This window comes from Oncorhynchus masou, chromosome 11 (assembly GCF_036934945.1).
Source record: "Oncorhynchus masou masou isolate Uvic2021 chromosome 11, UVic_Omas_1.1, whole genome shotgun sequence".
Taxonomy (NCBI): Eukaryota; Metazoa; Chordata; class Actinopteri; order Salmoniformes; family Salmonidae; genus Oncorhynchus; species Oncorhynchus masou.
Genome location: NC_088222.1, coordinates 50,465,028 through 50,488,399, shown reverse-complemented (window position 1 = coordinate 50,488,399; position 23,372 = coordinate 50,465,028). Strand labels below are relative to the sequence as shown.

The following is a 23,372-nucleotide window of genomic DNA, read 5'->3' as shown; positions in this document are numbered from 1 at the left end:
TTGGTTTGAATAAATCAACTGTGGGAGCAATTATTAGGAAACGGAAGACATACAAGACCACTGATAATCTCCCTCGATCTGGGGCTCCACGCAAGATCTCCCCCCATGGGGTCAAAATGATCACAAGAATGGTGAGCAAAAATCCCAGAACCACACAGACCTAGTGAATGACCTGCAGAGAGCTGGGTCCAAAGTAACAAAGCCTACCATCAGTAACACACTACGCCGCCAGGGACTCAAATCCTGCAGTGCCAGACGTACTGGCTTAAGCAGGGGGACACATGTCCAGGCCCGTCTGAAGTTTGCTAGAGAGCATTTGGATGATCCAGAGGAAGATTGGGAGAATGTCATATGGTCAGATGAAACCAAAATGTAACTTTTTGGTAAAAACTCAACTCGTCGTGTTTGGAGGACAAAGAATGCTGAGTTGCATCCAAAGAACACCATACCTACTGTCAAGCATGGGGGTGGAAACATCATGCTTTGGGGCTGTTTTTCTGCAAAGGGACCAGGACAACTGATCCGTGTAAAGGAAAGAATGAATGGGACCATGTATCGTGAGATTTTGAGTGAAAACCTCCTTCCAGACAGCAAGGGCATTGAAGATGAAACATGTCTGAGTCTTTCAGCATGACAATGATCCCAAACACACCGCCCGGGCAAGAAAGGAGTGGCTTCGTTACAAGCATTTCAAGGTCCTGGAGTGGCCTAGCCAGTCTCCAGATCTCAACCCCATAGAAAATCTTTAAGGGAGTTGAAAGTCCATATAGACCAGCAACAGCCCAAAAACGTCACTGCTCTAGAGGAGATCTACATGGAGTAATGGGCCAAAATACCAGCAAGTGTGTGAAAACCTTGTGAAGACTTACAGAAAACATTTGACCTCTGTTCTATACACTTTGTTGGCAATGACAAAGTATTGAGAGAAACTTGTTATTGACCAAATACTTATTTTCCACCATAATCTGCAAATAAATTCATTAAAAATCCTACAATGTGATTTTCTGGAAAGAAAAATCTCATTTTGTCTGTCGTAGTTGAAGTGTACCCATGATGAAAATTACAGGCCTCATCTTTTTAAGTGGGAGAACTTGCACAATTGGTGGCTGACTAAATACTTTGTTTGCCCCACTATGTCACAAATAGTACTGTTGGTGCAGTTAGTATGAGTATTTAAACACAGCTCAAGTCAGTTTCTTTTAGGATTTTTTTCCAGCAGTGGTGGCAAAAGATGGGGTTAGTGATATCATTGCTGGAAGGCTCTCTAATATAATAATATATCCCATTTAGCAGACGCTTTTGTCCAAAGCGACTTACAAGTCGGCTGGGGCCACTACTTTTACATATGGGTGGCCCCAGCGGGAATCGAACCCACGATGCTTGGCGTTGCAAGCGCCATGCTCTACCGACTGAGCCACACAGGACAAAAAAAAGACATTCTACTCTAAAATGCATGAAAATGTAATTATGTTGACACCATCTGAAATATAACTGATGGCCGCCACTACACTGTAGGGAGGGAGATAAGGAGCAAGTGGTAACTGTATGCTCGTGGATCACATTCGCACCACTGCTCGCTCTCTTTGCTACAAATATACACCAACTCAACACGGGATAGTGCGACATTTTGACAATTATGACCCTTTTCTACTATCCCAGAGTCAGATGAACTCATGAATACAATTTTTAATGTCTCTGCGTGCAGTTTGAAGGAAGTTGAATGCATTTTTGCGAGCCATTGCTAACTAGCGTTAGCAGAATGACTGGAAGAGTTTACAGGAACAGCTAGCATGCTATATTAATATAGGAACAACACTGCAAGCGAAATCGCAAAATGTGTCTGTACACTTCCATAACATACAATATAAACTCAGTTGTGGAAAAAGCACCGAATTGTCATACTTGAGAAAAAGTAAAAGATACCTTAATAGAAAACGACTCAAATAAAAGTCACCCAGTAAAATACTACTTTAGTAAAAAGGTTCCTTATATTAAAATAAGCAAAACGGCACAATTCAATTAATATTCTTTTTTTTACGGCTTGCCAGGGGCACACTCCAACACGCAGACTTTATTTACAAAGCATTTGTGTATCGTGAGTCCACCAGATCAGAGGCTTTAGGGATGTTCTCTTGATAAGTGTGTGAATTGGACTATTTTCTGTCCCGCTAATCATTTAAAATGTAACAAGTACTTTTGGGTGTCAGGGAAAATGTATGGAGTAAAAAAGTACATTATTTTCTTTAGGAATGTTGTGATGTAAAAGTTGTCAATAATATAAATAGTAAAATACAAATACCAACCAGAAACAACTTAAGGACTACTTTAAAGTACTTTTACACCACTGTATACACTGAACAAAAATATAAAATGAAAGATGCAAAGTGTTGGTCCCATATTTCATGAGCTGAAAGAAAAATCTGAAAAATGTCCCATAGGAACAAAAAGCTTTTCTCACATTTTGTGCCCAAATCTGTTTACATCTCTGGTCGTGAGCATTTCTCCTTTGCCAAGATAATCCATCCACCTGACAAGTGTGGTATATCAAGAAGCTGATTAAACGGCATGATCACAGGTGCAGCTTGTGCTGGTGATAATAAAAAGTCCACTTTAAAAATGTGCAGTTTTGTCACTGCCAGAGATGTCTCAAGATTTGAGGGAGCGTGGAATTGGCATGGTGACTGCAGAAATGTCCACCAGAGTGGTTGCAAGACAATTGAATGTTCATTACTCTACCATAAGCTGACTTGTTATAGATAATTTTGCAGTACATTTTCTGTAGTTGGGAATCAGACCTGCACAACGGCTTTACGAAACTGTTTCAGTTTTTTTTTTTTACCTTTATTTAACCAGGCAAGTCAGTTAAGAACAAATTCTTATTTTCAATGAGGGCCTAGGAACAATGGGTTAACTGCCTGTTCAGGGGCAGATCAACAGATTTGTACCTTGTCAGCTCAGGGGTTTGTACATGCAACCTTCCGGTTACTAGTCCAACGCTCTAACCACTAGGCTACCCTGCCGCCCCAGTTCAGCAATATTCTTGGGATGTCTGGTGTGAACTGCTCGAGGTCATGCCATGGCATCTCAAAATCGTGCTGAGGTCAGGCATATTTTCTTCTGTTAGAAGTAAATCAACAGAATGGCTTTACTTCTGTTTTGGTTCGTTGTCCTGTTGCTTCACCCAACTTCTTTCTCCTGCAAACTGTCTTGGTAAACTTGGGAATTCATTTTTCCCTCGATGATAGCAAGCTGCCCAGGCCCTGAGCCAGCAAAGTAGCCTCAAACCATGATGCTCCACCACAATAGTTTACAGTTGGGATGAGGTTTTGATGTTGGTGTGCGGTGCCTTTTTTTCTCTCCACACAGTGTTGGGTGTTCCTTCCAAACAACTGCGATGTAGTTTCATCTGTCCACAGAATATTTTGCCAGTAGCGCTGTGAAACATCGAGGTGCACTTCTGCGAACTTCAGACGTGCAGCAGTGGCTTCTTGGTTGTGTCCTCCCATGAACACCATTCTTGTTTAGTGTTTTACATATCGTAAACTCATCCACAGAGATGTTAGCATCTCTGGAGGTCTTTAGCTGGCACTCCAAGATTCTTCTTAAGCTCAGCCTTCTGCGCTGTGCTCTTGCATTCATCTTTGCAGGACGGCCACTCCTAGGGAGAGTAGCAACAGTGCTGAAATTTCTCCATTTACAGACAAATTTTTTTTTACTGTGGATTGATGAATATCAAGGCTTAGAGATACTTTTGTAACCCTTTCCAGCTTTATACAAGTCTACAATTCTTCATCTTAGGTCTTCAGAGATCTCTTTTGATCGAGGCATGGTTCACATCAGACAATGCTTCTTGTGAATAGAAAACTGTTTTTTATAGGGCAAGGCAGCTCTAACCAACATCGTCTCATTGATTGGATTCCAGGCTAACTGACTCCTGACTCCAATTAGCTTTTGAGAAGTCATTAGCCTAGGGGTTCACATACTTTTCCCAACCTACACTGTGAATGTTTAAATGATATATTCAATATAGACAAGAATAATACAATAATTTGTGTGTTATTAGTTTAAGCAGACTGTTTTTCTATTGTTGTGGCCTGTAAAAAGATCAGATCAAATTTGATGACCGATTTATGCAGAAATCCAGGTAATTCCAAAGGGTTCACATCAAAAACAAATGGAGAAAAATGCATCCCATAACATTAACATGGAAATAGCTGTTCTATCATTCAGCCTACAGTAGCAGCCAATGTATGGTGTCAATGTAGGCTTACATTCCAAGAGACTTGCAAAAAACATGCAGGGCTTGATATTAACCTGTTTACACACTTGTCCTTAGGACAAGGTGGTGACTGAAAAATGTTGTGATGTTTGATATAAGAAACCAAAATAAAATGCATTATTATTCCCAAATCATTATTACAGAGAATCAGACAAATGATGATACCCTCTACCTATTGGCTACTTAACTTCTTTGGGAATGGGGGGCAGTATTGAGTAGCTTGGATGAATAAGACTAGAAAGTTGAGCGACGTTCAATCCCGTGCTTCTCTGAGCAGGCTGATACTTATTCTGCACGGTAGTCCAAGGCAAGCTCGCAGCTTAGAGGGAACATTACACTTCGCTACTAATTCATTGCAGCTGCAGTGCTGGTTGTAGTGCGAGTGGAGGTAGGGGGCACATTTTATGTTTTGTAAAAGTGTTGAATAAAAACTGATCGAACTCACTCAAAAACAGCTGCTCTTTGCTGTTATGCAACGTGGCTGATGCAACAGATAACAATTAGCTCAAAATGTTGATAAACTATTAGACTATTTCTTCACATTATAAGCACAGCAATGCACACATGGTAGTAGGCGATAAGCATATTTTCATACCAGCCAGGTAGGCTATACTCCTGTTGTAAAGATAAGCAATGTGCTTAATATTAGGAAAGCTGAGAAATAAATAGTAACCCTATCCATTTACAGTGCTTCTGAAAAGTTATTACATTACAGCTTTATTCTAAAATTGACATTTATTTTTGTTCCCTCCATCTACAGATGTATGCCCTCATTTTTTCTCCAGAAATATTTTATTTACATAAGTATTCAGACCCTTTGCTATGAGACTCAAAATTGAGCTCAGGTGCATCCTGTTTCCATTGATCATCTTTGAGATGTTTCTACAACCTGATTGGAGTCCAGCAGTGGTAAGTTCAATTGATTGGACATGATTTGGAAAGGCACACACCTTACTATATAAGGTCCCACAGTTGACAGTGCATGTAAGAGCAAAAATCAAGTCATGAGGTCAAAGGAATAGTCCATAGAGCTCCGAGACAAGATTGTGTCGAGGCACAGATCTAGGGAAGGGTACCAAAACATTTCTGCAGCATTGAAGGTCCAAGAGCACAGTGGCCTCCTCTATTCTTAAAGCAGCTGGCCACCCGGCAAAACTGAGCAATTGGCGAAGGGCCTCGGCCAGGGATGTAACCAAGACCCTGATGGTCACCTTGACAGAGCTCCAGAGTTCCTCTGTGGAGATGGGAGAACCTTCCAGAAGGACAACCATCTCCTTTGAATGTTTTGGTACACCTATTGGAGAGCTCTTCTTTGTTCACACCAATTCAGCATCATTCACACACTCTTAAGTTTTAGCCCCAGCCATCTCAAAGGGTTGATCCGGCAGTCAAACACCCAAGCTAACATTCGCTAGCTTAATAGCTACTTACAGACACAAATGAGAGAGCAGCTAACTCTGACCATTTTGCTCACCCTAGCAGAGCTGGTTAGGCTGGTTTTATGTTATGAGCCATAATCCCAACTCATGTCGTTACTACCCTGCATGAATCTGCAGGTAGCTAACCAACCAGGTTCAATGTTAGCTAGCTAACACTAGGCTATAACTAGCAAAGCAAATGGCTCCGAGATACAAATATTAGAATACGTAACGTTAGCTTGCAAGCCAGCTAGCTAAGAGTACACTAACTTGAAATGAAAACGACTGACAAAATTAGAAGTGTAATATCTGAAAAGGTAGAAAGCTAGACTATCTTACCTGTATACATAGATGGAGGCTTCTCCCTCTCTGTCACGGACGCTATGGTTGCGGATGCCCTCACTTTGAAGATGTAATCCGGAGACAGGTGTTCTCCATCTCCTTAGCTATCATACTGTAATTCCACTGATTTCAAAACTCGGTCCTCAAAAAAGTGGAGAGCAACACTTACACAGTTCTATTATGGAATACAATTTTTTTAAGCCACGTTAGACAGGATTACCTACACATACTGACCAGCTCCAACGTGCTACATGGCAGACTAATCCGAACTCCTCTCGGAATGTCCAGCCCACTCAATATCTCAGTCAATCATGGCTAGTGGGAAGGTTGCTGACTTTGTCTGTGGCTAAACCAACTAGGCTCGTAATTTAACAGCTGGCATACAAGTTTGTTATTAAGGCACATGAAAGTTCACACGTTCCAGAAGGCATTTCTTCCCCCCAAAAAACACATTTGACTAAATTTTTTTAAAGAAATCATCCAAATCCTGTCCAATCAATTTAATTTACCACAGGTGGACTCCAATCAAGTTGTAGAAGCATTCAAGATGATCGACGGAAACAGGATGCACCCGAGCTCAATTTCAAGTCTCCTAGCAAAAGGTCTGAATACTTATGTAAATAAGGTATCTGTTTTTTGTCACTTTGGGGTATTGCGTGTAGATTGAGGAGATAATATTCTGTTTTAGAATAAGTCTATAATGATTTGTGACTCACCACCTGGAGTAACAACATTATCATTTTTAAAAATATATATTTTTTACATTGGATAAAAGTAGACTACAACATGGTATATCATACACGGTATTTGAGGAACAATGGGAAAGTAATTCTGCTTTGAAAGTTGATAAATGACGTGTTGAGAAAGCTCGTCGTGTACACTCATTCAGCATCGTTCACACCCTCTTGAGCTTTAGCCCCACCCATCTATCTCCTTGCTTTCAGAGCACACACACTTGACGCTCTGGTCGTTGATTGGTTTACCTCTGGATAACTTGAAAACAGCCTAACCAACTCTGCAGGCAACAATTTCATTATGCTTTTTAGCCAATGTTTACTGACACCGGACATATTCAACTGGTGTTGTACACTTTAGCTTAAGACGTAGCTAGCTACCTAGGTAAACAATGAACATCGCTAGGTAAACATGTGAGAGCACACACACATCACGTTAGCTAACGGGCCAGCCAGCTAACACTAGCTAATATACACTTTAGCTTGAAACAAAACCACTGTCAAAATTAGAAACGTGTAATATCTGAAAATGTAGATAGCTAGACCATCTTACCTGTATACATAATCATGCATGTTGGACGCGTCTCCCTGTCACGGATCCATGACACAAATGCCCTTAGTTTCAAGACATAATCCTGAAGCAGGTGTTGTCCCAGCTCTTTGGCTATCATACTCTAATTCCACTGATCTCAAAACTCAATCCTCCAGAAAGTGAAGAGCAACACTTATGCAGCTATATTTTTTTTAAAGCCACGTTCGACATGATAGCGAACAGACTGACCAACGCAAAAAGGCTTCAATAGGGCAGACCAATCCGAACTCCTCTCTCTGTATGTCCAGCCCACACATCATCTCAGCCAATCATGGCTAGTGGGAAGGTTGCGGCCTTTTTATGTGGCTTAACTTCTTCGATATAAGGGGTGCTCTTTTAATTTTTGGATAATAAAACGTTCCCGTTTTAAACAAGATATTTTGTCACGAAAAGATGCTCGACTATGCATATAATTGACAGCTTTAGAAAGAAAACACTGACGTTTCCAAAACTGCAAAGATATTTTTCTGCGAGTGCCACAGAACTGATGTTTCAGGCAAAACCAAGATGAAATTTTAAACAGGAAATGGCCCAGATTTTGAAGGCACTGTGTTCCAATGTCTCCTTATATGGCTGTGAATGCGCCAGGAATGAGCCTACACTTTGTCGTTTCCCCAAGGTGTCTGCAGCATTGTGACGTATTTGAAGGCATATCATTGGAAGATTGACCATAAGAGACTACATTTACCAGGTGCCCGCTTGGTGTCCTCCGTCAAAATTGTGTAATCTCCAGCTGCGTGCATTTTACCATTTGCTTCAGAGGGGAAAGCCAACTGCCACGAATGATTTATCATCGAATAGATGTGAAAAACACCTTGAGGATTGATTCTAAACAACGTTTGCCATGTTTCTGTCGATATTATGGAGTTAATTTGGAAAAAAGTTTGGCGTTGTACTGACTGAATTTTCGGGGGGTTTTTCTGAGCCAAACGTGATGAACAAAACGGAGCGATTTCTCCTACACATAATCTTTTTGGAAAAACTGAACATTTGCTATCTAACTGAGAGTCTCCTCGAAAACATCCGAAGTTCTTCAAAGGTAAATGATTTTATTTGAATGCTTTTCTTGTTTTTGTGAAAATGTTGCCTGCTGAATGCTAGGCTAATGCTATGCTAGCTATCAATACTCTTACACAAATGCTTGTGTAGCTATGGTTGAAAAGCATATTTTGAAAATCTGAGATGAGTGTTAATAACAAAAGGCTAAGCTTGTGAGTGAATATATTTCTTTCATTTCATTTGCGATTTTCATGAATAGTTAACGTTGGGTTATGCTAATGAGCTTGAGGCTGATTACGCTCCCGGATACGGGATTGCTCGACGTAAGAAGTTAACCAACAAGGCTCGTAATTGAACAATTTTATTTGTATTTAAAAGATGGCATACAAGTTTAAGGCACATGAAAGTTCACGTTTAAGAAAGCATTTCTGCCAACAACAAACAACATTTTGATAATGTTCTGACACCATTAACCTCTTGAAACTCTAGGGGCGCTATATCATTTTTGGATAAAAAGACGTGCCCGTTTTAAGCGCAATATTTTGTCACAAAAAGATGCGACTATGCATATATTTGGTAGCTTTGGAAAGAAAACAGTGACGTTTCCAGAACTGCAAAGATATTTTCTGTGCGTGCCCTAGAACGTGAGCTACAGGCAAAACCAAGATGAAACGGCATCCAGGAAATGAGCAGGATTTTTGAGGCTCCGTTTTCCATTGTCTCCTTATATGGCTGTGAATGCGAGAGGAATGAGTCTGCCCTTTCTGTCGTTTCCCCAAGGTGTCTGCAGCATTGTGACGTATTTGTAGACATATCATTGGAAGATTGACCATAAGAGACCACATTTACCAGGTGTCCGCCCGGTGTCCTGCGCCGAAATTGGTGCGCAAACCTCAGCTGCAAGTATTTTTCCATGGAATTCAGAGAAGAAAGCAGGCTTCCACAAACGATATATCAATGAAGAGATATGTGAAAAAACACCTTGAGGATTGATTCCAAACAACGTTTGCCATGTTTCGGTCAATATTATGGAGTTCGGAAAAAGTTTGACGTTGTTGGTGACTGAATTTTCGGTTCGTTTCGGTAGCCAAATGTGATGTACAAAACGGAGCGATTTCTCCTACACAAATAATATTTTTTTGGTAAAAACTGAACATTTGCTATCTAACTGAGTCTCCTCATTGAAAACATCTGAAGTTCTTCAAAGGTAAATGATTTTATTTGAATTATTTTCTTGTTTTTGTGAAAATGTTGCTGGCTGAATTCTAGGCTTATAGCTATGTTAGCAATCAATACTCTTACACAAATGCTTGTTTAGCTATGGTTGAAAAGCATATTTTGGAAATCTGAGATGACAGTGTTGTTAACAAAAGTCTAAGCTTGAGAGCAAATATATTTATTTCATTTCATTTGCGATTTTCATGAATAGTTAACGTTGCGTTATGCTAATGAGCTTGAGGCTATAAATAGAATCCCGGATCCAGGATTGCGCGACGCAACAGGTTAACACTCTGTCATAACATAGGCAGAAGGGGAATCTCCCCCTTGCTCTTCAGTATTGGTAAAGGAATGTCCTTGTCTACAGACGACCTGCTGCCAAAACTACCATCCAAAAGTTAATATTTGAACAATGCTGCTAATATAGGAATGTTAAGAATATTCTTTAGGTCCCTGCTGACCAATGTCATATTACTTTTCATTTGGCGAGGTCATTAAAAACTGTATGAACCAAATACTGTAACTTAGGACGGAAACCCCCTCATGCTGTCAAGTTTCCATCCAATACGTTGTCTGAGATATGAAAATGGGTAAAACTATTTTTGTTAAGTTAGGAATTTGATTTTAGGAGGTATAAGAGAACTTCTAATCGTATACTTAACACATTAAGTAGCCACGCCCCAAATGAGGTCGGAGAGCTCGTCAGCGTGATGGAACCGCCCTTTCTGACCAGAGTGCTTAAAAGGACTCGCTAAGAATTAATATATCAGACTAAAAGATGTGAGACCATGGTCCACACATTGAAATGGTTAGAAACTCAAACTCTCAACACGAGTTGAAGAAAACGAACTTACCAGACCAATCAAAATGTAAATCTTAATTGGCACATTTAAAAACTGTCCTTCTGTGAAGCGCAGTTGGGAAATAGTTCAGTACGATGGCAAGGTCGATAAACCAGGAGGATTCGCCATCATCATTTAAATCTCCAGTTTAAACAAAATCTTTGTCCCTTCTGTTTCAATTAAATTCAAATCAGCATTGGAAAAAAAGGAGCAAGTTTAAGTTCGTTCCACCTAAATGAGTCTGACCACAAGTCAGAGATTATGATGATGGCACACCAAATGTGTTTGATGGATTGTGGGAAAAGAGCAGGAATAGGCTTTTTTAGGCTACAGTCCAAGCTAAGTCTTCCAATGGTGCAACTGCTGTCGGTATACAAATATTATCCAACTTGAATAAACGCTTGGAGGTAAGGATGACTGCAGTGGTGTATCCTGCGGCGATACGGTTCTCAGTTATTATTGATATCTACAAAGCGCATTGATGTGAATCACACTGCAGCTCTCATTTAGCTATTTGCACGTTACGGATTGTGGTGGTTGTGGATGGCTGGTCACAAATCTAAATGTGTATTTGGACCCAATAATGGTTGAATTCAAGAAGTTTAAGCTGCCTAGCAATCATTGTTTTTGAAACCAGTGGACAGCCAGTGGGAAAAAAAATGTTCTTGCAACAGCTGCATAGTGCGGAGCCAAGACTACGAAAAAAAAAAGTGGGACTTTTATTGCTCAATCTAATTCACACTGATAAAATGGACACATGTTCAAACGTGCACACTTTTGATTGACCCTTTGTCTATTTTTGGATATGAATATATACATACACACTCAGGTTGTTTTTTTTTACATCACAACTTTGAAATAACATAAGAAATAATGTGTTAAACAAATCAAAATATATTTTAGTTTTGAGATTCTTAAAATAGCCACCCTTTGCCTTGACAGCTTTGCACACTCTTGGCATTCTCTCAACCAGCTTCACAAGGAATGCTTTTCCAAAAATCTTGAAGGAGTACCCACATATGCAGAGCACTTGCTGGCTGCTTTTCCTTCACTCTGCAGTCCAACTCATCCAAAAACCATCTCAATTTGGTTGAGGTCGGCGATTGTGGAGTCCAGGTCATCCGATGCAGCACTCCATCACTCTCCTTGGTAAAATAGCCCTTACACAGCCTGGAGGTGTGTTGGGCCACTGTCCTGTTGGGGGGGAAAATGATAGTGGGACTAAGCCCAAACCAGATGGGATGGCTTATCGCTGCAGAAAGCTATGGTAGCCATGCTGGTTAAGTGTACCTTGAATTCTAAATAAATCACTGACAGTGTCACCAGAAAAGCACCCCCACGCCATAACACCTCCATGCTCTACAATGGGAAATACACATGCAGAGATCACCAGCACCACGTCTCACAAAGACACAGGGGTTGGAACCTAAAATCTCAACTTTGGATTCAAGACTAAAGGAAAAATTTCCACAGGTCTAATGTCCATTGCTCATGTTTCTTGGCCCAAGCAAGTCTTCTTATTGGTGTCCTTTAGTAGCGGTTTCTTTGCAGCAATTCGACCATGAAGGCCTGATTCACACAGTCTCCACTGAACAGTTGATGTTGAGATGAGTCTGTTACTTGAACTCTGTGAAGCATTTATTTGGGCTGCAATTTATGAGGCTGGTAACTCTAATGAACTTATCCTCTGCTAAAGAGGTAACCCTGGATCTTCCTTTCCTGTGGCGGTCATCATTTAGAGCCAGTTTCATCATAGCACTTGACGGTTTTAGCGACTGCACTTGAAGAAACTTTCAAAGTTATTGAAATGTTCCACATTGACAGCCCTTCATGTCTTAAAGTAATGATGGACTGTCATTTCTCTTTGCTTATTTGAGCTGTTCTTGCCATAATATGGACTTGGTCTTTTACCAAATAGGGCTATCTTCTATTTACCCCCCCTACCTTGTCACAACCGATTGACTCAAACAAATAAATAAATAAACTCAAATAAATTAACAAGGCACACCTGTTAATTGAAATGCATTCCAGGTGACTACCTCATGAAGCTGGTTGAGAGAATGCGAAGAGCGTGCAAAGCTGTCATTAAGGCAAAGGGTGGCAACTTTGAAGAATCTCAAATATATTTTGATTTATTTAACACTTTAGTTACTACATGATTCTATGTGTTATTTCATAATTTTGATGTCTTCACTATTATTCTACAATGTAGAAAAGTCAAAATAAAGGAAAACCCTTGAATGAGTAGGTGTTCTAAAACTTTTGACAGGTAGAGAGAGAGAGTGAGTAAATATATATCCTTTGATTCGTGAGGAATATAACTTATGCCTCATGAGCTTAGTTCAACTGTCACACTCCATGAAAACTCAAAATATAAGCTTGTTTTACACCAATGTTTGTAAACATTGTAAATGTAAACAAACACTGTATAGCCTCATAACATGGTTAAAACAACTATTTGTAAATAATGGAGGGTCAGTCCTTACAGCCATAGCTCTGTCTATTAATCTGGGAGTGGTTACATTTCTCCAGGCCCATTCCTCAGCTTTTTACCAAAAGAGGCGGGGCTACCGTTGTTATTGTTTCACCTGTGGATTTACCCTTTAAAAACAGTTGCATATAATCAAGATATCAAAGTGCCACCAACAAAAAAGTAAATAGGCCTATAGCAAAGTCACTTTTCAGTACACAATAATAGGCTACCAGAGCAGCAAGTGCCACTGACTGAGAATCTTTCTTGAAAATTAATTTCGGCAACATGACTAACCAACTAAACAGCTGCTCTTAGCAAAAAATGTGTTTGGAATTAACAGCCTATTTGCTAGAAAGGTAAGCGTTTACACTTGCTCCAATTATGTGGGAAATCCATCTACCAAATATATTCATTTTAAAATGTTGATTACTTCTCCTTTCCATTATCATTCACCTGACGATAAGACAAGATGTGAACAATTATGTGTGTCGGTGGGTGGGGGGAGGGGGTCCGGGGTTGTCTGCGAAAGGGTCCCTGGCAAAGAGAAGGTTGAAGACCCCTGCTCTCGCTAGCTAAATATGAAGGGTCGCAGTGGTGCAACCTATTGGCTGCGACTGGGAATTGCATCAAGTTAAACAGGAAAAAGTGATTATTACATCATATAAACTAAAGTATGTACATGAAGCTTGTAAGCTTTGTGTGGCTAATAAAATCACCAATGGGCTCAGGGATCGACATGGCGATAAAATGCTCTACTGAGACGCATAATTTTTACACGGACAAGAAGGGCGTCTAAAGAAGAGAGCACAGGGGTCACACTACTTTACAGCTGAATCATAGCACAATAAAATATCTGGTAACGTTATGAGGTAACGTTACGGGATTTATGGCTGTAACTAGCTAGATCATGCAAGATAGCTGCCAAATACAACAAGATGCAATCAAATCACACATTCGACGACATGTTACCTTAATCAGACATGGGAGTTTTCCAAACTAGATCATATCCATTCAGTTCGACTTTGCTGGAATTCTGAGCTCTATGGCTTCTAATCCGTCTTCACAGGAAATATTCCTCGTGCAACGCTGAATTTCTGAGCTCTATGGTTTCTAATCCGTCTTCACAGGAAATATTCCTCGTGCAGCGCTGAATGATTTGCTGCATTCCCCGTTGGAAAAGTATTGATGTAGCTTGCTAGCTCGTGCGCTGTTATTCCCTTGCTCACGTGACGTAGCTAGCTGCAGTTTATGTATGGTGCTGTCAAATGTTAAAAGAAGCCAACAGGATGCAGTCAAGTTAGCTATTTTTGCTAGCAATCTACTTAACTCAGACAGTAAGCAAAAACTAACATAAATTCGTTAGCTATAAATTATAAATGGACAGCAGAATTGACATAACCAGCATTCGATTATGCAGTACAGTAGAAAACTCATTGACATTACATAATATCCAAGCTAGCTGGCGAGTTACAGTTAACGTTACAGTAGTTACAGATTAAGGGCGGCTAGTTCGACACTTCGCGGTAAACGCCCCTCTAAAGACAGACAGGACTACCGTTATACTCTAAAAAGCTGACAAAAACACGGCTGCTGGCCTCTTATTTGAGAATTATCTGTTAATTGAATGATTAGAATATTCCGCCCTGAAACATAGTTGTATGGAATTGATTAGAATGTATAAAATCATAATCAGCATCTAACAGCCTCTCAAGCCAATGTAGAAATAACGTATTCAGTAAACAAGCTAACTTGCAAATAGAAAAACACTTTTAAAGTGTATTCAATTACTGGTAACATTGCCTCTCTTTATCAAGTTACGCCAAACTCGTACATGCAACGTTAGCTAATTTCGCTAGCTATAACCAATGGTAGCGACGTTAGGTTGCTAGCTACTCCCTTTCAAAGCGTGGACTTTGTTAACGTTTGTCAATAATGACTAGTTATTATAACTCATGATTGAGTTAAACCATATCTGATGTTACTTACGAATGACAACACATTGCTAGCCAATAAGTACGAAAACAGAGTCCTAGCTAGCTATAGCCACTCAACTTCCAACGCAAAGAAACTTTGTAGACGACGTCCTTGAGGCGCGCTCCAGGTGACACTGCAGTATGTGAAGCGAGCTGTTCTAAAACACAAACTAACAACGTTATATAGAGACATAAATTGGGTACAATTGTGTAAACTTCAAAAGCACGGCACACGGTGACTAACACGAATCATTTCAATGGCGCAACAAAGTCCGTATAAAATGTACATAGGGGCGAAGGGACCTATGTGAAGCAAGCCACAATAAGGATTAGTCACAATAGTGGCGTTTGCGGTTCGCCTTCAAATTAAAAGGTCCTTCATTGAACGTCATGCAAGCGGATACAAATAGTGCAATCACGCCATATTTTGACTAAATAATGCTTAACAAGGTTGGAATATTATAGAAATTCAACAAAAAGCAATAATTTGTAAATTTGTTTTTTTTTAAGTAGTAAAAAAAAAAGTTTAACTCACACTGTGAATGTATAAGACTTCAGAATTGCATTGGGAGCATACTTATATTTTACTGTACGGCCTTACCTATGGATTGTGGATCTATGAAATTGAGTATCTGCCTATATAGTGACACCCACAGAACACAACTATGTAGAGTTTAGACAAATATTAGTATCTAACTCTTATTTCAGAACTCTGAAACCACTGTGAAATTAGCCACATTAGCTTAGCAGTCAACTTACTATGTGTATTGAACATTAATATTGTAATGTCAATAAGCACAGTAGACTGGATAGTGAGGTGATTACCCACAGTTAAAGTTCCACTATAAGAGCTACCCTACTGGGCACATCATGTAATTTTCACATGAATAATTGGGTCATATTTGGTTGAGACTTTAATCAATGACATTACAACCTATATTCACCCACTTGAATTTCCAATGTGTTATCACTATGCCTTTAAGCATCTAAAAGTTAAAATGGGAATACAATACAAATACAATGTCAGATATTTAGTTTATTTATACAACATATGAATGTGTTAACACTGTGCTTTGTCTAATATCTTAACCAAATGACCTGGATTGCAGTTTAGATTACAATAAAAAGACATGATGCAGGTGATTACATAAGAAAATGTGGCTATGGATGTGTTACTTATTTTAAGGTTGAATGTTACATTAGTTTGTAAGATAACTTTAGGCTATTTACTGTTTTACAAAAGTAATATTGAATTCTTTTTGGTTGACAACACAACCAAATATCAAAATTGAAAATCGCTGTATCTACTGCTTGGATAGTTCCATCTGAGCTACTGGTTTAATCCCATTCTTTAACTTTTATTTTTGGTTAAGTTGGAGATGTGAATCCAACATCTCATTTGTTAACTTGTCAACAAGTTCATTGGCTAAATCTATGTTATTTCAAAAGTGATATATTCATTGTGTTTGGTTGTCAAAGCAACCAAATGTCAACATTTGAAGGAGATTTCTCTTCTGCTTGGATAGTTCCATTATATGCCACGTCACCGTCTCAACCAAAAATCTAAGTTTAAGAATAGGACTAAATCAAATATAAAATATATGCACTTTAAATCAAGTGTAATTTGTTTTATTCCTATTCTTTAACTTAGATTTTTGATGCAGATTTGAATCCATCACATCAATTATTAATTTGTAGACAAACTGGCATTAAAGCCAAACTATACTGAACAAAAATATGAATGCAACATTTTTAATGATTTTACTGAGTTACAGTTCATATAATGATCCACCCCTTTTTTTCCATTTTCGCCTAAAATGACATACCCAAATGTAACTGCCTGTAGCTCAGGACCTGAAGCAAGGATATGCAAATTCTTCATACCATTTGAAAGGAAACACTTTGAAGTTTGTGGAAATGTGAAATTAACATAGGATAATATAACACAGATATGGTCAAAGATAATACATATATATTTTTTGTACCATCTTTGAAATGCAAGAGAAAGGCCCTAATGTATTATTCCAGCCCAGGTGCAATTTACATTTTGGCCACTAGATGGCAGCAGTGTGTGTGTGCACACTGATCCAATGAACCATTGCATTTCTGTTCAAAATGTTGTATCAAGTCTCCCCAAGTGTGCCTAATTTGTTTTAATGTCCAAAACTGTCCACTCTCCTCAAACAATAGCATGGTATTATTTCACTGTAATAGCTACTGTAAATTGGACAGTGCAGTCAGATTAACAGGAATTTAAGCTTTCTGCCAATATCAGATATGTCTATGGCCTGGGAAATGTTCTTGTTAATTACAACCTCATCAAATAAAATGTATTTATAATGCCCTTCTTACATCAGCTGATATCTCAAGGTGCTGTACAGAAACCCAGCCTAAAACCACAAACAGCAAGCAATGCAGGTGTAAAAGCACGGTGAATCCCTAGAAAGGCCAGAACCTAGGAAGAAACCTAGAGAGGAACCAGACTATGAGGGGTGGCCAGTCTTCTTCTGACAGTGCTGGGTGGAGATTATAACAGAACATGGACAAGATGTTCAAATGTTCATAGATGACCAGCAGGGTCAAATAGTAATAATCCCAGTGGATGTTGAGGGTACAACAGGTCAGCACCTCAGGAGGAAATGTCAGTTGGCTTTTCATAGCCGATCATTCAGAGAATCTCTACCGCTCCTGCTGTCTCTAGAGAGTTGAAAACAGCAGGTCTGGAACAGGTCAGGGTTCCATAGCCGCAGGCAGAACAGTTGAAACTGGAGCAGCAAGGAGTCATCAGGCCAGGTAGTACTTAGGCATGGTCCCAGCGCTCAGGTCCTCCGATAGCGAGAGAGTGAGTGAGAGAGCGAGAGAGAGAACTTAAATTCACACAGGACACCAGATAAGACAGGAGAAATACTCCAGATATAACAGACTGACCGTAGCCCCCCCGACACAACCGACCGCAGCAAAACTACTGGAGGCTGAGACAGGAGGGGTCGGGAGACACTGTGGCCCCATCCGACAATATGCCTGGACAGGATCAAACAGGCAGGATATAACCCCACCCACTTTCCCAAAGCACAGCCCACACACCACAAGAGGGATATCTTCAACCACCAACTTACCATCCTGAGACAAGGCCGAGTAGAGCCCGCAAAGATCTCCCCCACGGCACAACCCAAGGGGATTCGCCAACCCAGACAGGAAGATCACGTCAGTGACTCAACCCACTGAAGTGACGCACTCCTTCTAGGGACGGCATGGAAGAGCACCAGCTGTGTTTAGCACTAACTGAGGTTTATTTAGTTCTTTGTCCAGGTAGCTGGAAAGTAGAGCATTGCAGTAGTCTAACCTTGAAGTGACAAAAGCATGGATACATTTTTCTGTATAATTTTTGGACAGAAAGTTTCTGATTTTTGCAATGTTACGTAGATGGAAAAAAGCTGTACTTGAACAGTCTTGATATGTTCGTCAAAAGAGAATTCAGGGTCCAGAGTAACGCCAAGGTCCTTCACAATTTTATTTGAGACGACTGTAACACCCATCAAGATTAATTGTCAGATTCAACCAATGGTCTCTTTGTTTCTTGGGACCTAGAACAAGCATCTCTGTTTTGTCCGAGTTTAAAAGTAGAACATTTGCAGCCATCCACTTCCTTATGTCTTAAACACAGGACTCCAGCGTTACTTAAAACCTCATGCTAATCACATTAGCCTATGTTAGCTCAACTGTCCCATGGGGGACCCACCAATCCTGTAGAGGTTTTAATTCAAATAAATTCATTAAGCCCTAATCTATGGATTTCACATGACTGGGTAGGTGCACAGCCATGGGTGGGCCTGGGAGGGCATAGGCCCACCCACTGGGGAGCCAGGCTCAGCCAATCAGAATGAGTTTTTCCCCACAAAAGGGCTATATTACAGACAGAAATACTCCTCAGTTTCATCTGCTGTCCGGGTGGCTGGCCTCAGATGATCCCGTCTGTTAAGAAGCTGGATGTGGACGTCCTGGGCTGGCGTGGTTACACGTAGTCTGCAGTTGTGAGGCCAGTTGGACGTACTACCAAATTCTCTATACAATGGCTTATGGTAGAGAAACGATCATTCAATTCTCTGTCAACAGCTCCGGTGGACATTCCTGCAGTCAGCATGCCAATTGCACGCTTCTTGAAAACTTCTGTGGCATTGTGTTGTGTGACAAAACTGCACATTTTAGAGTGGCCTTTTATTGTCCCCAGCACAAGGTGCACCTCTGTAATGATCATGATGTTTAATCAGCTTCTTGATATGGCACACCTGTTTGATGGATGGACTATCTTGGCAAATGAGATAATGCTCACTAACAGAGATGTTAACAAATGTGTGCAGAACATTTGAGAGAACTAAGCTTTTTGTGCATATGGGACATTTCTGGGATCTTTTATTTCAGCTCATGAAACATGTAACCAACACTTTACATGCTGTGTTTATATTTTTTGTTCAGTATAATTAACTATCCAAGCAGAAGATACATCTCCTTCAAAATTTTGATATTTGGTTGTGTTGACAACCAAACAATTCAACATCACGAAATATCATTGTTAAAATCAACCAGAGCTTGAATCCCTAGTTCTATATGTATTGTCTATTTTCAGTTGAATACTGGGTTGAATTTAATCAATATAGTGATAATAGCAACAGTGACTCTATTTACTTTTTTCTCATTTGTAATATTTTCTTATTTTTTATTTTATTTTATTTTTTACCCCTTTTTCTCTCCAATTTTGTGGTATCCAATTGGTATTTACAGTCTTGTCCCTTCGCTGCAACAATTGTGCGCCACCCCATGGGTCTCCCGTTCACGGCCTGCTGCGACAGAGCCTGGACTCGAACCAGCATCTCTAGTGGCACAGCTAGCACTGAGGTGCAGTGCCTTAGGGTCTCCTGAGTGGCGCAGTGGTCTATTTACTTTTTAAGTGGAGATCTCTCAACAAATCATTCTCACGATAGCACATAGGTAATACTCAGTGACAAATATCAAAGCTGGGCTTGGTTAAAACCCTGGATAGGAGACCAACAGTAGGTGTAAATAGATAATTTCTCCAGTAGGATGTGCTGTCCAGCCCATTGTTTTTTCTGATAGTGGATATAACGTTGAACATGTGACCTTGGTACAAATTTAACATAGACAAACCTTGTATAAAGTATGTTAAAATTTGGATACCATAATAACCTAATTCTGTGGTTTAAATTTAACCCTCAAAACAACAGTTTGATAAAAAAAAATCAAATCAAGAGTATTTTCCACATAGATTACAAGTCACACTAGTTAACAAAATACGTTTTAACAACATTGATTCAAGCAGTTTGTGGCCAGTGGGACCACACTAATATTTGTGTAAACAATTCACAATTGTGTTTTGTGGGTGGCACTGAGTAGTAGACTGTTACCCCATTTCACTGAGCCACAATTCATACCAGAGGAGGCTGGTGGGAGGAGCTATAGGAGGACGGGCTCATTGTAATGGCTGGAATGGAATTAATGGAACCGTATCATAAACAAACATTTGGAATCCACATGTTTGACTCCATTCCATGTATTTCATTCCAGCCATTAGAATGAGCCCATCCTCCTATAGCTCCTCCCACCCACCTCTAATCAGTAGGTAAGGCTATAGAGTACAATATGAATATTCAATACGCACAACAGGCTGCCTGGGAAGGTGATTTCCCAGTCAAAGTCCTGCAACAGCGACAGCGCTAGTATGTGTGTAAAAATCTTCAGAGTTGTGTTACGTGGGTGTCACTGAGTAGACTTATACCCCATTGCATGGATCCATAATCCATAGGTAAGGCTTACAGTAAAATGTAAGTATGCCCCCAATGCAATTCTGAAGTCTAATACATTCACAGTGAGATTTCAACAGATTTTTTTTCTCCAAATATACTAATTATTGTAGTTGTGGAATTTATATAACATTCCAGCATTGTTTAGTATTATAGTATAAATATGATTCCACTATTTGTATAATTTGCGTCAATTTCAATTAGGGACTTTTCTTTTGAATACAACGCGCTATTCCGCTATTGAACTTAATTGTTATTGTGGCTAGCTTCACATAGGTGGCGAAGGGCACGGTCACAGCCAAAAACGCTCTGGAAATTAACAAAACCTATGCCAGCTGGATCAGACCTATGCCAGCTGGATCTGGAGCGCTGTTTTTATTTTTCTCCGCTCTCTGAAAGAGTAACTACATCAGTGGCGACTCATCGTTCAGGGCAGGCGGGGCAGAGCCTGTTGTTTTGCATGTTATTTTGGCATTAATATGTGTCACATATCAGTTTGCAAACTATGTAAAAGAACAACAACACATAATTGAGTTAATAAAGCTGTATACAAACATGGTCTCTTTTTTGCTTTCTTTAGTAAGGCAGCTCCAAAATGCAAGTGTTTCAGCCTAGATCAGTGCTTTCTGTGGTGGTGGGGCAGCCAGCTGGAAAATGTGGAGCATAGAGGTTGGTAATATTGTTCTTTAGTTGCACTGTGATTGGCTCAGTGTTCTGTCACAAATGGGGACACTACTTTTTTAAATGTAATTTGACCTTTATTTAACTAGGCAAGTCAGTTACGAACAAATTCTTATTTACAATGATGGCCTACTAAAAGGCAAAGGGCATCCTACGGGGCCGGGGATTAAAATAAATACAATATAAATATAGGACAAGACACACATCACAACAAGAGAGAACACAACACTACATAAAGAGAGACCTAAGACAACAACATAGCAAGACAGCGACATATGACAACACAGCATGGTAGCAACAATATAGTAGCAGCATAAAACATGGTACAAACATTATTTAGCACAGACAGCAGCACAAAGGGCAAGAAGGTAGAGACAGCAATACATCACGCAAAGCAGCCACAACTGTCAGTAAGTGTCCATGACTGAGTCTACTATTCAGTTTGAGTGTTTGTTGCAGGTTGACCCAGGGATGTGTGTGGTTTGGGGACCTTTAACAGAATGTGACTGGCAAAACCGGTGTGTATGTGGAGGATGAGGGCTGCAGTAGATATCTCAGATAGGGGGGAGTGAGGCTTAAGAGGGTTTTATAAATAAGCATCAACCAGTGGGTCTTGCGACGGGTATACAGAGATGACCAGTTTACAGAGGAGTACAGAGTGCAGTGATGTGTCCTATAAGGAGCATTGCTGGCAGATCTGATGGCTGAATGGATATCGAGCCGCTCGAGAGCACCCTTATGTCGCTATAATCTGTCATGGGTAGGATGGTCATATGAGTCAGGTTTAGTTTGGCAGCTGGGGTGAAAGAGGAGTGATTACAATAGAGGATAGTCTAGATTTAACTTTAGCCTGCCGTTTTGATATGTGCTGAGAGAAGAACGAAGGACAGTGCACTGTCTAGACATACTCCCATGGAATTGTATGAGGTGACTAACTTCAAGCTCTAAACCCTCAGAGGTAGTAATAACCCCTGTGGGAGGAGGGGCATTCTTCTTACCGAACCACATGACCTTTGTTTTGGAGGTGTTCAGAACAAGGTTGAGATCAAATTCAATCAAATTTATAAAGCCCTTCTTACATCAGCTGATGTCAGAAAGTGTGTACAGAAACCCGGCCTAAAACCCAAAACAGCAAGCAATGCAGGTGTAGAAGCACAGTGGCTAGGAAAAACTCCCTGGAAAGGCCAGAACGTAGGAAGAAACCTAGAGAGGAACCAGACTACAAGGTGTGGCCAGTCCTCTTCTGGCTGTGCTGGGTGGAGATTATAACATAACATGGCCAGGATGTTCAACTGTTCATAGATGACCAGCAGTGTAAAATAATAATAATCATAGTGGTTGTAGAGGGTGCAACAATGTCAGTTGGCTTTTCATAGCTGATCATTCAGAGTTTCTCTACCACTCCTGCTGTCTCTAAAGAGTTGAAAACAGCAGGTCTGGGACAGGTATCACGTCCGGTGAACAGGTCAGGGTTCCATAGCCACAGGCAGAACAGTTGAAACTGGAGCAGCAGCACGACCAGGTGGACTGGGAACAGCAAGGAGTCATCAGGCCGGAGAGAGCGAGAGAGCACTTATATTCACACAGGACACCGGATAATACAGGACAAATACTCCAGATATAACAGACTTACCGTAGCCCCCCAGCAAAAACTATTGCAGCATAAATACTGGAGACTGAGACAGGAGGGGTCAGGAGACATTGTGGCCCCGTCCGACGATACCCCCGGACAGGGCCAAACAGGCAGGATATAAACCCACCCACTTTGCCAAAGCACAACCCCCACACCACTAGAGGGATATCGACAACCACCAACTTACTATCCTGAGACAAGGCAGCGTAAAGCCCGCAAACATCTCCCCCATGGCAAGAACCCGAGGGGGGTGCCAAACCGGACAGGAAGAACACGTCAGTGACTCAACCCACTCAAGTGACGAAGCCCTCCTAGGGACAGCATGAAGGAGCACCAGTAAGCCAGTGACTCAGCCCCTGTGATAGGGTTTGA

The 23,372-nt window shown here is 40.4% G+C and overlaps 1 protein-coding gene across 3 annotated transcripts in view; it reads right to left on the bottom strand.

Annotated features, from left to right (window-relative positions):
* Positions 1–15,188, bottom strand: part of LOC135548802 (glucocorticoid receptor-like) — a 95,928-nt gene extending 80,740 nt beyond the window's left edge. Inside the window, exons 1-2 of one of the 3 annotated variants that reach the window (XM_064978734.1) lie at positions 14,884–15,188; positions 13,867–14,155 (exon numbers count right to left, since the gene is read on the bottom strand). The gene's annotated coding sequence lies outside the window, so the exon portion shown is untranslated. Of the gene's footprint in view, positions 1–6,036; positions 6,817–13,866 lie in introns of those variants that run through there. The other 2 variants (XM_064978736.1, XM_064978735.1) reach the window with 2 other exon arrangements.
* Between the last annotated feature and the right edge of the window lie 8,184 nt (positions 15,189–23,372).